General features: G+C 39.5%; 1 protein-coding gene and 1 pseudogene across 1 annotated transcript in view; both read left to right on the top strand.

The window, feature by feature from the left end:
* Positions 1-6,514: 6,514 nt before the first annotated feature.
* On the top strand, positions 6,515-8,515 carry LOC146674193 (uncharacterized; annotated as a pseudogene).
* A 1,050-nt stretch (positions 8,516-9,565) lies between these two features.
* Positions 9,566-16,869, top strand: part of LOC146674190 (uncharacterized) — a 57,900-nt gene continuing 50,596 nt past the window's right edge. The window contains exon 1 of the mRNA XM_085394812.1: positions 9,566-9,884. The gene's annotated coding sequence lies outside the window, so the exon portion shown is untranslated. The remainder of the gene's footprint in view (positions 9,885-16,869) is intronic.

Below are 16,869 nucleotides of genomic sequence, written 5' to 3'. Positions count from 1 at the left end.
AAGTAGTGCTGAAAGTTAGGCAGCTCTAATCCTCCTTTAATCTTGGTCTTTTATAGTGTTTTTAAGCTTATACGTGGGGGTTTATTTTTCCAAAGGAATTTGGACATCTATCAATCTAGACATCTGAACCAATTTTGTGGCAGTTTAGTTGGGATCACTGAGAATAAATTTATTTTTGGTAAGACCATCATTTTTATAGCAGAATCCCTTCTCATGAGTGATATGGGTAGACAGTTCCATGTAGCCAGATCACCTTCTACTTACTTTAAAAGTAGGATATGGTTTAATTTAGTCAGATCTGCAAGCTTGGGAGAAACATTAATACCTAAATATTTTATATTTCCTGATAGCAGTGGTGTAGAAGAAGAATTATGGAAGGAGCAATTAATCGGAAGGACTGTAGATTTTGACCAGTTAATTGAGTAATCTGATATTCTTGCAAAAGAGTTTATAAATTCAATCACCCCAGAGATATTGGTTTGTGAGGTTTGGAGAAAAAGTAACACATCATTCGTAGGGATGGGTATCGTTTAGGTTTTATCCGATACCGGTGCCAAATCGGTACTTTTGAAACGGTGCCGGTGCTCAAACGGTGCTCAAACCGGTGCTTAAAGAATGGAGAACACAAAATTGGTCCAAAAACCTCTCATGTTCAGCAGCTATGGGGCATATATGGTATCACTCTTGGCTGGAAGCAGTGCTTAAACAACGGAAAAAACACAAACTTTGTCCAAAAACCTCTCATGTTCAGCTGTTTTCCACTTTTTCTTTGGTCATTTTAGCCTTTTGGGCCAGGGTGAAGGGAGCATCTGCCATCAAACAAGAAGACAGCCGCATGTAGCTATGATGATGTTTGCTAGTTCACCTTACATGCATTAATGTAATAACGTGGTTAGCCTACTCAATGTAAATTACACACGAACAACATAAAGCTTCTCACGCAGAGAAGAACGGCTGCTGCTGCCATCATCATCCGTCATCATTTCTGCTACACTGGCAGGGCTAGGGGCCAGGACTCCATTCTTCGTGTTTTTGGGGGATGTTGCTCCGGGTCCGATAACAGGCAACCCACCCGCAGTAGATGTGCACGGTGTGAGGTCTATTCTCGCAGCAAGCTATCAAATACGACGCATTTCTCGGCTTTAAAAAAAAAAAAAACGCTATGCGTCGCCAGGTGTTTCATCAGATTTGAGGTGTTACCTCCTTTGACAGTATCACAGTATCAGCTTAAAGCACTTGTTGCAGGCTGCTGAGTTTGCATATTTTGCTGTGAAGTACAGCCAGACTTTTGACCGCTTCGTCTTGGGCATTTTTAATCTGTAGCTCTGCTCTAAGAACGTACGTACCTGGCCCCGCCTACTATCCTCGGAAACGTAAAACGATTGGCTAGAATCTAAAGTGTATCACAGCTCAGGAAAAAAAAAAGCACCGAAATGTGCGCTGCTTTTCGGTCTGGTTACTACCGTTTATGTCAGAACCGGTGCCATGATGGCACCGGACACCGGTACCCATCCCTAATCATTCGCATAAAGGCTGATTTTATGTTCCACGTTCTTGCATTTTATGCCCTTAATTACTGAATTCTGTCTAATTGCTACTGCTAGTGGTTCAATAAAAATTGCAAACAGTGAAGGGGAGAGTGGGCATCGCTGCCTGGTGCCCCTCAGGAGACAGAAACTGGAGGATGTTTGGTCATTTGTTCTGACACAAGCTGTTGGGGAATTATATAATATTTTTAACCAGTTAATGAAAGAGGATCCAAAACCAAATTTGTGTAAAGTTGCAAATAGAAATTTCCAGTTAACTCTGTCAAATGCTTTTTCTGCATCTAAAGAAAATATTGTAGTTTCAAGGTTTTTACTGTATGAGTAATCTATCAAATTAAGTATTTGTTGATGAGTGCCTACCTTTTATGAAACCAGTTTGGTCAGGATGAATTAAGAGGGGGTTTATTTTCTCTAGTCTCTTTGAGAGAGCTTTGCAGATTATTTTAAGGTCTGCATTTATAAGGGATATTGGACGATAGCTTGAGGGATATACAGGGTTTTTCCTTGGTTTTAGCAGGAAATTAATGTTTTCAGAATTCATATTTGATCGAAGTCTGCCCTTTTCGTATGGAACGCCAGGACTGCCATAATGAATTAATTAAATACACCATTAAATAATTAATTAAATGTGTCAATAATTAATTAAAATTGGAATTAATTAATTAAATAAATAGTTATGACACATGTAATTAATTAATTATTGACACATTTAATTAATTAATTATTGACACATTTAATTAATTAATTATTGACACATTTAATTAATTAATTATTGACACATTTAATTAATTATTTAATGATATATTTATTTATTTCATTTTGGCAGTCCTGGCGCCTGGCTCTCATCATGAAATAATTTTATCTGTCAGCCTCACCCATCAAACTCAGGGGGCGGGGTTAACGCTGCCCATGCAGCTTCTCTAACATTTGATTGGTTGCCGTGCAAAGTAAGTCAAAACAGGTCGATCCTAGATAATCGATTGCTTGTGTAGACTTGGGGCAGCCAGGTATCCCAGAATGCAGATCAAATCACAGGCAGCAATGGTGGTGGTGTAGTTTTAAAATACCCCGTTTTTCTGTCACCAGCTACACTTTTAACAGTGTTTTAGCCGCGAATGTCGCGCCGTATGTCTGGTCAGGTTGTCAACATAGAACATGTTTGCAAAAGTGCTCAGATGTTTTCAGAGATTTCACTAGCTCTGCTAACAATTAGCATGCAGAGTGCACCGAGGGGGTTACGTTAACCGGTTTGTTTACATATTCCACTCTCCATGTTCCACATGTTGCATTCGCAGATTCTCATTTTCACCGAACGATCGTCTCTTTCCGCCTGGTCTTGTGTCTCTGTGCTTCTGTAACATAAAGAACGAGCTGACATTTTTCTCACGAAACCAGCGATCAGCTCAACAGACCCTCAGTTTACCTGCATGCATCCTCCTCCTCATCTGTCAGCTGTTTAACACCTGCTGCTAATTCAAGAAACACGCCTAGTTACCTGGTGATAGTCACAGTTTAACTGGGCAGCCGGTGCTCGATATAAAGCAATGTCAGCGCATTTTTCTGCACAAGATAAGTAAATATAGTGTTTTCCCCGAGCGCAGAGCTGCTGGAGCTTGTTTCCTTACAGAGCACTTTATAGGCGAACAGCTTCATCAGCGGCTGATGTCCAATCACCGGCACACAGCTTTGAAACCTCAGCTGAGTTTTAGCTCTCAGTGGTTAAACGCTGGACTTCATTCACTCAGGTTCTGTCTGTCGGGTCACGTTTACTTCGCTGTTTTATTTACAACTGAGCAAATCAGTTTTGGCTGAAGTTAAAGTTACGTTTCACAACTGCATAGTTTCACAGACGTTTAATGGTTCACTGGCACATGTGTTAGACTGAACTATCATCTAAATATCATCTGTTTTTTAATAGTTCTTCAACTGTATTCTAAGCACCAGCTGTCCGTTAGAATGTGATTTTTTCCTCTCTCTCTGTTGGCAGACGTATAAAAATGCGCAGGAAAATCTGACGTGCATGGCGAACTTCACCGACGATATTTAGGGAGGAATAAACACGCATCAAACATAAATGAACCATTTGCCTGTCTCCATAATTGAGAGCATTTTCTCTTCTTATGTCAATACTCTCTCTCTCTCTCTTTTTTTTTTTTTTTGCTTTTTCGGTCATGTTAGGTTTACCTGTCAAAGGCTTGTTACAAACTATGAAACACATCGTGCAGACTTCTGGATGTTAGAAGAAAACTAATACTGCTCATGAAGGAGACTAAAGGCAGGAAGGTGTCCTTTAAAACTAAACATGTTAATAGGACCTCCCTATTTATATCATAGTTTATGATATAGCACGTGTATTTCAGTAATAGCCTGCTGATTTCAGTGTAGTGGTGAACAGTCGCACAGCTCACGTAGGCGTTATCTGTGATTCTCCTTAACTATAATTTATCCAAGTTAACTTCAGTTAACCATTCAGACAGTTCTTTTGCAATGAAAAACATAAACACCCATGCTGCCGGTAGGTTTCCTCAGTGCCAGCTGTTAACATTATAGCTGCTTATGCAGTAACCATGGTAACCACGGACTCTGAGCGGCTGGATCGACGGAGGTCAGACAACAATTTTACATGTATGATCTTAAAACAGGACACAGCCACTATACGTGCTGGCCTCATATCAAATGTGAAGGCAGACTGAGTCTATGTTTGACGTTTGTTTATATCTAATCTTCCTTTTCAAACATTTAAACAGCAGCAAGTCTGCAGCTGAGGGAATACAAATTCAAATTGTCGGAACAGGTTTGCTCGTTTCTTGGATTCATTTGGTGATTTATTAAATGTATAACTGTTATTCTAATCTGCTGCCGAGTCTCTTACACTTTTCTTTATGCTGTATATTTTCACGTCTCTGGAATAGTTGGAAGTTAGATAGTCAGCTGGGAAACTTTGTGTTAACTCATGGAGCTGAGGATATCGTGGATATGCTGACCTCGCTGCGTGGTGTACAGGGCCGTTTACCCTCATGATTAATATTCACTATAAAAATATTAGCCGAACATCATGAAGTCTGTATGTGTTTCATAGTGTCGAACAACCTTTGTGCAGCTAAAGCCAGCAGTTACTACATGACGGAAACACCAACGTTATCTCTTTTACGCGTTTATACACAGGTCACGCTGATTACTGAACAAAAACCCAAAGACCAGATGTTAAACAGATTTATTTGCTCTCTCTCCTCCTTAAACATGTTTTTAATGTTAGTTATAATTCAGAATTGGCGACTGAAACACGTAGGACACATAAGAACATCAGGAAATAAAACACCGATAAATATAACCGCAGTAAAAGAAGTCAGCGGGGGTTACTACAGCTGTGTACCGGGGCCTGCGCTTTGTCGGTGGGATTGCTTGCGAGGCGAACAGGTCTATCCCACGCTTTGCCGTGAGACTGGGCAGACATCTCCGAAATCATCGAAGCACTTTTGCAAAGAGGCTGTATCTTGACAAACCGACCAGACACATGAAGATTAAACCACTACATTCTCGGCTAAAAAAATATTAAAACGGTATTTGGTGACACACAAACAGGGTTTTTCAAAGTTCAGTTCTGTTAGCTTCCACATGCAGGTTGTTGTGTGCTAGAAACAATGGCCACCAGGCCAAAGCAATGGTTTTGACTCGATCAGCGTTAACCCCGCCCCCTGAGTTTGATGGGTGAGGCTGACAGATAAAATTATTTCATGATGAGAGCCAGGCGCCAGGACTGCCAAAATGAAATAAATAAATATATCATTAAATAATTAATTAAATGTGTCAATAATTAATGAAATGTGTCAATAATTAATTAAATGTGAAATACATAAATAATTAATTAAATGTGTCAATAATTAATTAATTAAATGTGTCAATAATTAATTAAAATGTGAATTACATAAATAATTAAATGTGTCAATAATTAATTAATTACATGTGTCATAACTATTTATTTAATTAATTAATTCCAATTTTAATTAATTATTGACACATTTAACTAATGATTTAATGGTGTATTTAATTAATTCATTATGGCAGTCCTGGCGTTCCATATTTTCCTTGATTTCACACAACGTTCTGTAAAAAACTGGTGCTAGAATCGTCCAGAAATCGTCCAAAAAAAAAAAAGTGATGTTAGTACTTTCAGCGTTAACTTTGTTTTAAAGTCTTTAAAATATACACCATTCAATAGTTGACCTTAATCTTACAGAGAATGTGATGATTTTATGGATAATTAAAGTCAGTCATGTTGTTTATTTTTATTATGGTACTTGGGTCATTCTTACTATTCGGTGCCATTTGAGTCCTAATGACATAATATGGTATATTTAGTGTAAAACTTGTCTAATGCTTATTTCTAAACCATTTTCTTGTATGTTTAACCCCCCTCTACCATAGAACACATTGATATATACACAGGATAAATACATTAAAAGTAAATTACTTTTATTTTAGCACAAGTCACTAAAGTACCATGTCCCCAGTCATGCTTGCTCGACTTCAGTTACAAATATAACTTAAAAAAAAAAAAAAGAAATCTAGATTTTTCATCATTTCTGGATTGGCTTATTTCTAATGTTCCTCATCAAATGTTCTTTTTTATTATTAATGCATGTTTAATACTTAAAATCTTTAAAAAATGTTGTGTCCCTGAATCAACTGTCACCCCTGTTACTCTGATAAGAATTCCATAGAACACATCACCTGATTATTCTTTTAGTCACATGACACTCCCGGATGTAACATATTTTGGAGGGAAAACTTTCAAGAAGAAGACGAGTAAGTACCACTCTTTATTCAACCCTTTTTTCAATGTTTTAGCAAGATTTTGTAATGTGGCAAAGCATAACACGTCCAACCTGTTATGCTTATTAATAGTGGAAACAATTTTTTTTTTGTAATTTTTATAATATGGCTAATAAACATGTTAAAAATGGTTCTTAGTGGTCACCATGTACTAGCTTGTTGTTCATCATACTAGTAGTAATGGCTAAGTTTAGCATAAAATCTCCCCCCTGATACCGTCACCCCTGTTATTGCTATGCACTGTAACAGGGGGGACACATGGTAACAGGGGGGACGTAAGATGATAGAAGTTTAGTGTTTAGGGTTATTTATACAAGTGTGTATTGGTAATTATTATTAACCTGTATATATATACTTTTAGAAGATTTTGAATAGTATACATTTTTCAGGGAATGGCACCAATGTCTGCTGCGGAGAAGCAGCGGCGCTACCGAGCACGTCGTGATGCTGACCCTGAGAGAAGACAGATATATCTCAATAAAGAGAAAGAGAAGTGGAGAAAGGACAGAGAGGAAGGGGAAAAAAAGAAAGTGGCAGATCTCAGTGAACGACAGAAGAGAGCACAGAGAAAGCAGTGGCGAGAAAGGAAAAGAAAGCAGAGGGCTAGTGCCAAAGGCAGGACAGAATTTGAGGCTATGAATACTCCTCCCCTAAGTCCAGAATATTCCCTAGAGCCAGAAAATGCCCCGCAACCAGGACCCTCAAGGTTAGAAGAAGAGTTGACAGTTCAATGCTTTGCTGATTAGGTAGATTTTGTATTTGAATGATAAAACGTGATTTTGCCCTAAAAAGAGAGAGAGAGAGAGAGAGAGTGAGTGAGTGAGTGAGTGAGTGAGTGAGTGAGTGAGTGAGTGAGTGTGTGTGTGTGTGTGTGTGTGTGTGTGTGTGTGAGTCTACCTGCCTAATACATTATAAACATATAATATCCAACGTCTATCTTATACTGTATCTAAACATTTATCTAAACATATATATATAATAATTGTGACAATATTTCCTGTGTTGTAGGCAATACATTGTTGGACGAAGGAATATTAGACAGGGAAGAAGGAGACTCAAGAATGAAATTAAAGAGCTAAAGGCCTTGTTGGAAAAGGAAAAGAGAAAAAAAGAAAAATACAAGAAGAGGTGCCAGCGTTTGGGTGGGGAAAAAAAATCCCCACGTTCTAAAGTGGATGCACTGCTGCGTCATGAAACAGTTAGCAACACAATTAGGAAAAGACTATTACTGCAGGAATCAATCATTGAGGAAATCAGGAATAAATACAAAAACACCAAAAAGGAACGAGAGAGGCAAATTATTGCAAAAACGACAATAGGAAAAATTATAAAGAAATACAGGCTACAGAGGGCTGCACAGACAGCTCTAGGCTTTTCAAAAAAGCGTGGTCAAAGACAAGATGGAGGGCTCATAACCTTTGAAAGAAAGGAAAGCAATAGATTACCAGTTGATTGCAAGCAGAAAATAAAGGCCTTCTTCTTAAGAGATGACGTCAGTCGGATGACAACAGGACGAAAGCAAACTAACTCAAAAGAAAATAAAAAAACAGAAACGTTTGCTAACTGATTCACTGAAGAATCTGCACCATAAGTTTCTTTCAGAAACTGAGCATCAGGTCTCATATTCTTGTTTCTGCACCTTAAGACCATTTTGGGTTGTGGTGCCCACAGAAGCTGATCGTGAAACCTGTCAGTGCAGGACACATGAGAACTTACAGTTCATGGCCAATGCCCTGTATGTCCAAGGTCTGTCAGCAACAAAACACATTGAAGAGATGGTAGATGCAACAATGTGTGATGCTAAATCCAAAGTCTGTGCATATGGTGAGTGCAAAGACTGTTTCAGTACAACACACACACTCTTGAGACCTCCTAACAACACAGAGATAGCCTTTACCAAGTGGTCTCTAGAAGAGAATGAAAAATTAAATGATGGAGAGGTATCTGGTAAAAAGTCAACAATTACAGTGAAGACAACTGTCATGACAACAGAGGATGCACTTGCAGGGGAATTTCATGACGGACTACTCAGATTTAGGCGGCACGTCTTTAATATCCGATGGCAGTATAGAGCCTACAGACAACTGAGAGAAAATCTGAGAAACGATGAATGTCTGCTACATGTAGATTTTTGAAGTTTCTTTAAGGTGGTATTTTTTGTCACTGATGTTATGTCCACCCTGTTACCTCCTGTCCACCCTGTTTCTCCTCTGTCCACCCTGTTACCTGTGTGTTTCTTTTGTTAATTAAATCAAATCAACAAACATAATGCATGTCTCTTTGGTTATTGGGAGGGAATGAATCAGCAAAATTAAGTTACTTAAAAATGGAGCCAATTTTTTTTTAATATTCCCTTTGAATCTAAAAACAATCTTTTGAAATTACACTGTGTCTTAAAACTGAACCTGTCTTCTTTCAATATAATGCTTGTTTAAAATACTTCCTTGAAATTTCCTTGCAGATTTTAAAAAGGGACATTGTAGCTTTTAGAAAATGTAAATATTACTATAACTGTGCATTCAAAACAGTTATTAATAGAAAATTTAATGTCCTGTAACAGGGTGGACATTTGGCACGTCATGGTAAAGACTTTGATTTTAAAAAATATTATAATATAATATCCTTAGCTGGACCAATACATTTTTCTTATAGGTTGAAAATCCCTCTTTTAGATGAAATGTTAAAATAATTCAAAATTTTGTATTTTTTGATGAAGAGTGATCACACTGAAATGGCACCGAATAGTAGGAATGACCCACTTATCATTTGGGATATGTATTACTGTGTGCATACTTTATAAGAACAGATGAGATAAGGAGAGAGGAGATTAAAAAAATCTCTACCTTGCTGGTTCTATCGACGATGAAATGCTCAAGTATCTATGTAGCACGTACGTAATCTAATTCCACAACACAATGTGATGGGGGAAATCAGCTGTGTTTTGATGCCAATTTTATTTCGAATCTGGCGCGAACCGGCGAGCCAGTTCCTGAATCAGTCACATGGTACGGGCTGCCCGCGAGGCCTTGAACGTCACTGCATACGTAATCAAAGAAAGCCTCGATACGCGCTTTACAAAAACTCCCCCAAGATTAGCCGACACACGCTTCGAAGCTTTGACACACAGGACACATCACTACCAGTTGGTGGCGGTAATGAGTCGTTATTGCCAACCGCCGACAAACCACAAAGAAGAAGACGAAGTACTGCGCGTGCACACAGCGGAAAGTAGACTTACCGAGTAATGATTATAGCCACAGTCATCATACTTGTTATCTACGACGGAGGCTTTTGTGGTGTGACAAATATAGTGTGACTGTGCTGAGCTTTCTTACTGCTGCCCTTCTGGTCTCCGGAAGATCACGTTTATGTTTCTCATGCGTGATTGGAAAGATATAGGCTCTCGTAGCTCGGACAGCTTGGTCTCTCTCCTAGTCCAACTACAAAGCCGGCCTCCTCCGCTGGGGGATCTTTAGTTCGGGTTATTCTGAGAGGAGATCCAGAGTGAGTACATTATAATTATATAGCTTACTAAATCAATAACTGTCTACAGGGTTTCTTTCTCTTAGCTAATTTTGTTTTCGGCTGTACGTTCTGTTCAGCCCCTGTCATTTTGTCTGCTTGGAGCTTCCAGCAGGACCTTATTTTTTTTTTTAATCATTTGTGTTCAGCTATTTGTTTTCCTTCAAATGAAGATGTTGTACTGAGTATTATGATTTGATGAGGTGGATAGAATACAACAGATTCCACAATTAATAACAGAATTATGGGCTCAAAATGTGGTCATAAATATTTTGTACTTTGTATGTGTAAAAAAAGATTTGTGTGTGCGTAAAAAAGATTTGTATGTGTAAAAAGAATTTGTGTGTGCGTAAAAAAGATTTTATGTGTAAAAGGAATTTGTGTGTGCGTAAAAAAGATTTGTATGTGTAAAAAGAATTTGTGTGTGCGTAAAAAAGATTTGTGTGTGTATAAAAAAAGATTTGTGTGTGTGTAAAAAAAGATTTGTGTGTGGACTTAGAAAAAAAAAACCCTGCAAGTTACAAGTACGGATTTTGACCCTATTTTTCTTCCCTTCATCTGATTGGTCAATGTCATGTCAATCACAAATGTAACAATCCAATCAGAGAACAGATGGGTTTGGCTGTCGAGGGGCGCTTTTTTTGAACTGCAGGTCTTTGAAGGGAATAAATGCCCTTTTACATGCCAACCCAGCGTTTTCCTTCATCACCACGAAGGAAAACAGTCTGTGGTCGTCCGAGTTTGGTGATTTTTGTGTCACAGGACTACGTGTTTAATACAGGGACTTCCACAGCCTTTCCAACAGCGCTGCGGACCGCGGGGTGGGGGCGGGCAGTGTTTTGGAAATGACAGTCTTCATTACAAAGCTTTCTTCGTTATGAATTAGCATACATGTTTTTATTGAACATTTGAAGAAGCAGCAAAAAAAACAAACTCTTGTAGAGGACATAAAGTCAGAGATAGAAAAGACAAGGAGCAGGTGCATCTAGTACAGGTAGAGCTGCTGCAAAAACCCACAGAGCCCAGCAGCCAGCGTAACAAATTCTGGATCCTTTGCTTTTAGTTAGCAGTTAGCATTAGCAGCACATCCTGTGTCCGATGTGAAAGGACTTTTATGCTGCGCACTGTGACTCACAGCAATGGTCCTGGGTCGGCCCTGACTTTGTGTTAAACTAATCCTAAAGTAATAATGGTATTTCTAACCACTGATATACCACAACTTTATCCTTTCAACAGCTACTGAAAGTTAGGGGACCTAGCTGCTATCGGATATTTATATAGTGATCCTCCAGCTTCAAACTGTATCACCCTTCAAGGACCTGCAGTTCATAAAAGCGCCCCTCCAACAGCCAAACCCATCTGTTCTCTGATTGGATTGTTACATTTGTGATTGACATGACATTGACCAATCAGATGAAAGAAAGAAAAATAGGGTCAAAATCCGTACTTGTAACTTGCAGGGGTTTTTTTTCTAAGTCCACACACACATCTTTTTTACGCACACACACATCTTTTTTACGCACACACACATCTTTTTTACAAGTACAAAATATTTATGACCACATTTTGAGCCCATACAGAATCACCACCAGTAATGTCTTTTAAGATGGCGCTGATCTAACGGCAGGTGTTCCAGATCTACTGGCGTTTAGATCAACTGGCGTTGGTCGAACAGTTGTGTGACAGTCTTGCGTTTCAGGAGCTGCTACCGACAAACCAGCAAAAAAACGCCAAATGTGTCACCTGTGACACTTGTGAGGTTATCTCAAACACACTCCGTCAGTCTTGATGCTGTTGAACAACAAAATGTTTAAAAATGTGGCGAGTTTACCTGGTGATATCCTCATGCGTGACGCGATCGCGAAAACAGCAAACAAGTAATACCACGCCGATGTTGTTCACGGGACAGCAAGAGTAAACGATCGGGAGACTCTTGTCGTTGTTATCGTTCCCCTCGCACGTTTTATTTCTCCGGTCTCAGCGTTTTTGCTCCACAACTACAGCGAGCAGTTTACTTTATGCACTAACATGGAGTCGAGTCAACCAGCGCCACCTCTGGCCAAGTGCCACAGCCTACAGCCAGATCAACTTGTGACACACATCTGCACCACGTCTGAATTCGTTTCATGCACAACACATTTGTACCCTTCAATTGTGTCTGTTTGTGCGTCATGCAAATAAACCTTTGAAAAGAATGAAATGATATCATATATTCCTTATTGGCCTACATTTGTACAAAATTCCAAATTATATACACAAAGTCATAGAAATCACCACTCCAATTGGTCATCATGATTTTAATATTCTCTTTTCCCATAACAATGAAATACACCTTGGACAAATATGACACATCAATATTTCATTAGTGTTGTCGCATCACATCCTGTAAGCAGAGTCTGCCTGTGTCTTTTCCCTGGAAATTAATATTTCCAGCCAATATAGGCAATCCATCAACATGACTTGGGAGTTGGTAGTTATATACAGTCTGTATAAGTGTGGTTAATCTAATGAACATTTGTAAGGAGACGGCAGTTACTGTGAATTCACAGCAGTTACACAGTGATTAGTAATAAACAGAGCCAGTGAGAGTGAGTGGATTTAAGAAAGTCAGTGACTCAGGTGTGTCGCTTGGTTTGTCATCTGTTTGTGAGACTGGAGGAGACGTAGAATCTTTTGTTTTAAATCTTAGTTAGGAAGATTCCTGTTTGAAAACAAGCACTTTTTGTGAGAAATGCAAGAAGTACATCTGCAGAAAGCACACAGTTACATTCTGTCCATCATGTGGACAAAATTGAAAATGTTGAGCATTGAAAAACTGAGAACGTTGGGCAAGTTCAAAAGAAATGTGTTTGTAAGAATGAAAAACCAAATTGTACCTAAAATAGTTATGGAAAGTCTAACAGTTGTATGTCTGTGTTCTACATGTTTATCTGATGGGAAGTAAAGTTGCTATTGTTTTATTGCAGTTTTTTGACAATTCTGAGTGGATTTACACAGTACGGGTCAAAATTCAATTCAATTTTATTTATATAGCGCCAAATCACAACAAAAGTCGCCTCAAGGCGCTTCATAGATACAGAGAAAAACCCAACAATCATATGACCCCCTATGAGCAAGCATTTTGGCAACAGTGGGAAGGAAAAACTCCCTTTTAACAGGAAGAAACCTCCGGCAGAACCAGGCTCAGGGAGGGGCGGCCATCTGCTGAGACCGGTTGGGGTGAGAGAAGGAAGACAGGATAAAGACATGCTGTGGAAGAGAGACAGAGATTAATGACAGATATGATTCAATGCAGAGAGGTCTGTTAATACATAGTGAGTGAGAAAGGTGACTGGAAAGGAAAAACTCAATGCATCATGGGAATCCCCCGGCAGCCTACATCTATTGCAGCATAACTAAGGGAGGATTCAGGGTCACCTGGTCCAGCCCTAACTATATGCTTTAGCGAAAAGGAAAGTTTTAAGCCTAATCTTAAAAGTAGAGATAGTGTCTGTCTCCTGAATCCAAACTGGAAGCTGGTTCCACAGAAGAGGGGCCTGAAAACTGAAGGCTCTCCCTCCCATTCTACTTTTAAATACTCTAGGAACAACAAGTAGGCCTGCAGAGCGAGAGCGAAGTGCTCTAATAGGGTGATATGGTACTACAAGGTCATTAAGATAAGATGGGGCCTGATTATTTAAGACCTTGTATGTGAGGAGCAGGATTTTGAATTCAATTCTGGATTTAAGAGGAAGCCAATGAAGGGAAGCCAAAACAGGAGAAATATGCTCTCTCTTTCTAGTCCCTGTCAGTACTCTTGCTGCAGCATTTTGGATTAGCTGAAGGCTTTTCAGTGAGTTTTTTGGACATCCTGATAATAATGAATTACAGTAGTCCAGCCTGGAAGTAATAAATGCATGAACTAGTTTTTCAGCGTCACTCTGAGACAGGATATTTCTAATTTTAGAGATGTTGCGCAAATGGAAGAACGCAGTCTTACATATTTGTTTAATATGTGCATTGAAGGACATGTCCTGGTCAAAAATGACTCCAAGGTTCCTCACAGCGTTGTTGGAGGCCAAGGTAATGCCATCCAGGGTAAGAATCTGGTTCGATACCATATTTCTAAGATTTTCAGGGCCGAGTACAATAACCTCAGTTTTATCTGAATTAAGAAGCAGAAAGTTAGCGGCCATCCAGGTCTTTATGTCTTTAAGACATTCCTGCAGTTTAACTAATTGGTGTGTGTTATCTGGCTTCATGGATAGATAGAGCTGGGTGTCATCTGCATAGCAGTGAAAATGTATGCTATGTCTTCTAATGATACTGCCTAAGGGAAGCATGTATAATGTAAACAGAATTGGTCCTAGCACTGAACCCTGTGGAACTCCATAATTAACCTCAGTGTGTGAAGAGGACTCTCCATTTACATGCACAAATTGGAGTCTATTAGATAGATATGATACAAACCACTGCAGTGCAGTACCTGTAATACCTACAGCATGTTCTAATCGCTCTAATAGGATATTATGGTCAACAGTATCGAATGCTGCGCTAAGGTCTAGCAGGACAAGCACAGAGATGAGTCCACTGTCAGAGGCCATAAGAAAATCATTTGTAACCTTCACTAAAGCTGTTTCTGTGCTGTGATGAGCTCTGAAACCTGACTGAAACTCTTCAAATAAACCATTCCTCTGCAGATGATCTGTTAGCTGTTTGACAACTACTCTTTCAAGGATTTTTGATATGAAAGGAAGGTTGGAGATTGGCCTGTAATTAGCTAAGACTGCTGGGTCTAGAGATGGCTTTTTGAGTAAAGGTTTAACTACAGCCAGCTTGAAGGCCTGTGGTACATAGCCGATTATTAGAGATAGGTTGATCATATTTAAGATCGAAGAATTAATTAATGGCAGGACTTCTTTGAGCAGTTTTGTAGGAATGGGGTCTAAAAGACCCGTTGATGGTTTGGAGGAAGTAATTATTGAAGTTAACTCAGAAAGATCAAATGGAGAAGAAGAGTCTAACTTAACATCAATGGTACTAAGAGCAGCTGTAGATAATATTACATCTGTGGGATGATTATTGGTAATTTTTTCTCTAATGATAAAACTTTTATTTGTGAAGTAGTTCATGAAGTCATTACTAGTTAACGTTAAAGGGGTGGTTGGCTCAAAAGAGCTCTGGCTTTTTGTCAGCCTGTCTACAGTGCTGAAGAGAAACCTGGGGTTGTTCTTATTTTCTTCAGTCAGTGATGAATAGTGTTACGTCCCCCCCAAAGGGGTCTAGGCATGCGAGTGAGGGGACCAGTAACAAATGAGTCCAGAACAGAATGAAAGGAAAACAGACAGGTGTTCTTAGTAAATAACATAGTCTTTATTGTAGATAATCATAACATAAGGAGCCGGAAACGCCGTATTACCAATAACATGCCGAAAAAAGGTGGCAACAACAAAGAACACAACAACCAAACAAAAACTCCACACCACGAGGAGGCACTTCCAGGGCCCCACAAGCTCACCCTGTCACTAACAGTAGCTGGCTTTACTGCTGCCAAGGCCCACAAGCCCACACTACTCACGTAAAGCAGCTATACTGCTTCCACAACTCCACACTTCAGGCAGGCTACCTACACACCAAGCAGAGACACCCCACACCCTGCTCACAGCTCATCCCCAGCTTATATGACCTCAGAGAGGTGATTGCTGACTGGGCCCAGGTGGTAAGTGAGTCCAATGAGCAGCAGCTGTGTCCTGGGGAGAGAGAGAGAGCAAGAGAGAGACAGAGGGGTGGGGCAAAAGAGGAGGAGGCGGAGAAAAACACCACGCCCACACAAGGGCAGTATCAGGAGGCCCAGCTAGGGCCATAACAAATAGTAAGATGTTCTGGCTTTGCGGAGGGCTTTCTTATAAAGCAGCAAACTATTTCTCCAGGCTAAATGATGATCCTCTAGATTTGTGACACACCATTTCCTCTCCAGATTACGAGTCATCTGCTTTAGGGTACGTGTTTGAGAATTATACCACGGAGTCAGGTACTTCTGATTAGAGACCTTAGTTTTCACAGGAGCTACAGTATCCAGAGTCGTACGTAGTGAGGAGGTGAAATTATTAACAAGATAATCGACCTCTGTTGGGGTAGCGTTCAGATAGCTGCTCTGCTCTGTGTTGGTACAGGGCATTGGAGATGATAACAGTGGGTGGATTATATTCTTAAACTTAGTTACAGCGCTTTCAGAAAGACATCTACTCTGATAAACGTCTACTCTCCACTGCTGTGTAATCAATTATTGTAAATGTAAATGTTATCAGGAAATGATCAGACAGGAGAGGGTTTTCAGGAAACACGGTTAAATGTTCAGGTTCTATGCCATATGTTAAAACAAGATCTAGAGTGTGATTAAAGTGGTGGGTGGGTTCTTTTACATTTTGAGAGAAACCAATTGAGTCTAATAACAGATTAAATGCCATGTTGAGGCTGTCATTTTTAGCATCTACATGGATGTTAAAATCACCCACAATAATTATTTTATCTGAGCTCAGAACTAAATTAGATATAAAGTCTGAGAAATCAGACCGAAACTCTGTGTAAGGCCCAGGTGGACGATAGATGATAACAAGTAAGACTGGTTTCTGAGTTTTACAGCTGGGGTGGACAATGTTAAGCATCAGGCTTTCAAATGAATTAAAAGTCTGTCTTGGTCTTTCATTAATTAATAGGCTGGTGTGGAAAAATTGCTGCCACACCGCCCCCTCGGCCTGTGCTTCGAGATTTCTGGTAGTTAGAATGACTCGGGGGTGTTGATTCATTTAAACTAACATAATCATCCTGCTGCAACCAGGTTTCTGTAAGGCAGAGTAAATCGATTTGTTGATCAATTATTAAGTCATGTACTAACAAAGACTTGGAGGAGAGAGACCTAATATTTAATAATCCACATTTCACTGTTTTACTCTTTGGTTCAGATGTGGATACTGTATTGTTCTTTCTT

Source organism: Rhamphochromis longiceps, linkage group LG3 (assembly GCF_057381845.1).
Source record: "Rhamphochromis longiceps isolate RC_006_pf linkage group LG3, R_longiceps_female_GT1.1, whole genome shotgun sequence".
NCBI classification, from domain to species: Eukaryota; Metazoa; Chordata; class Actinopteri; order Cichliformes; family Cichlidae; genus Rhamphochromis; species Rhamphochromis longiceps.
This window is presented reverse-complemented; position numbering and strand designations above follow the sequence as displayed.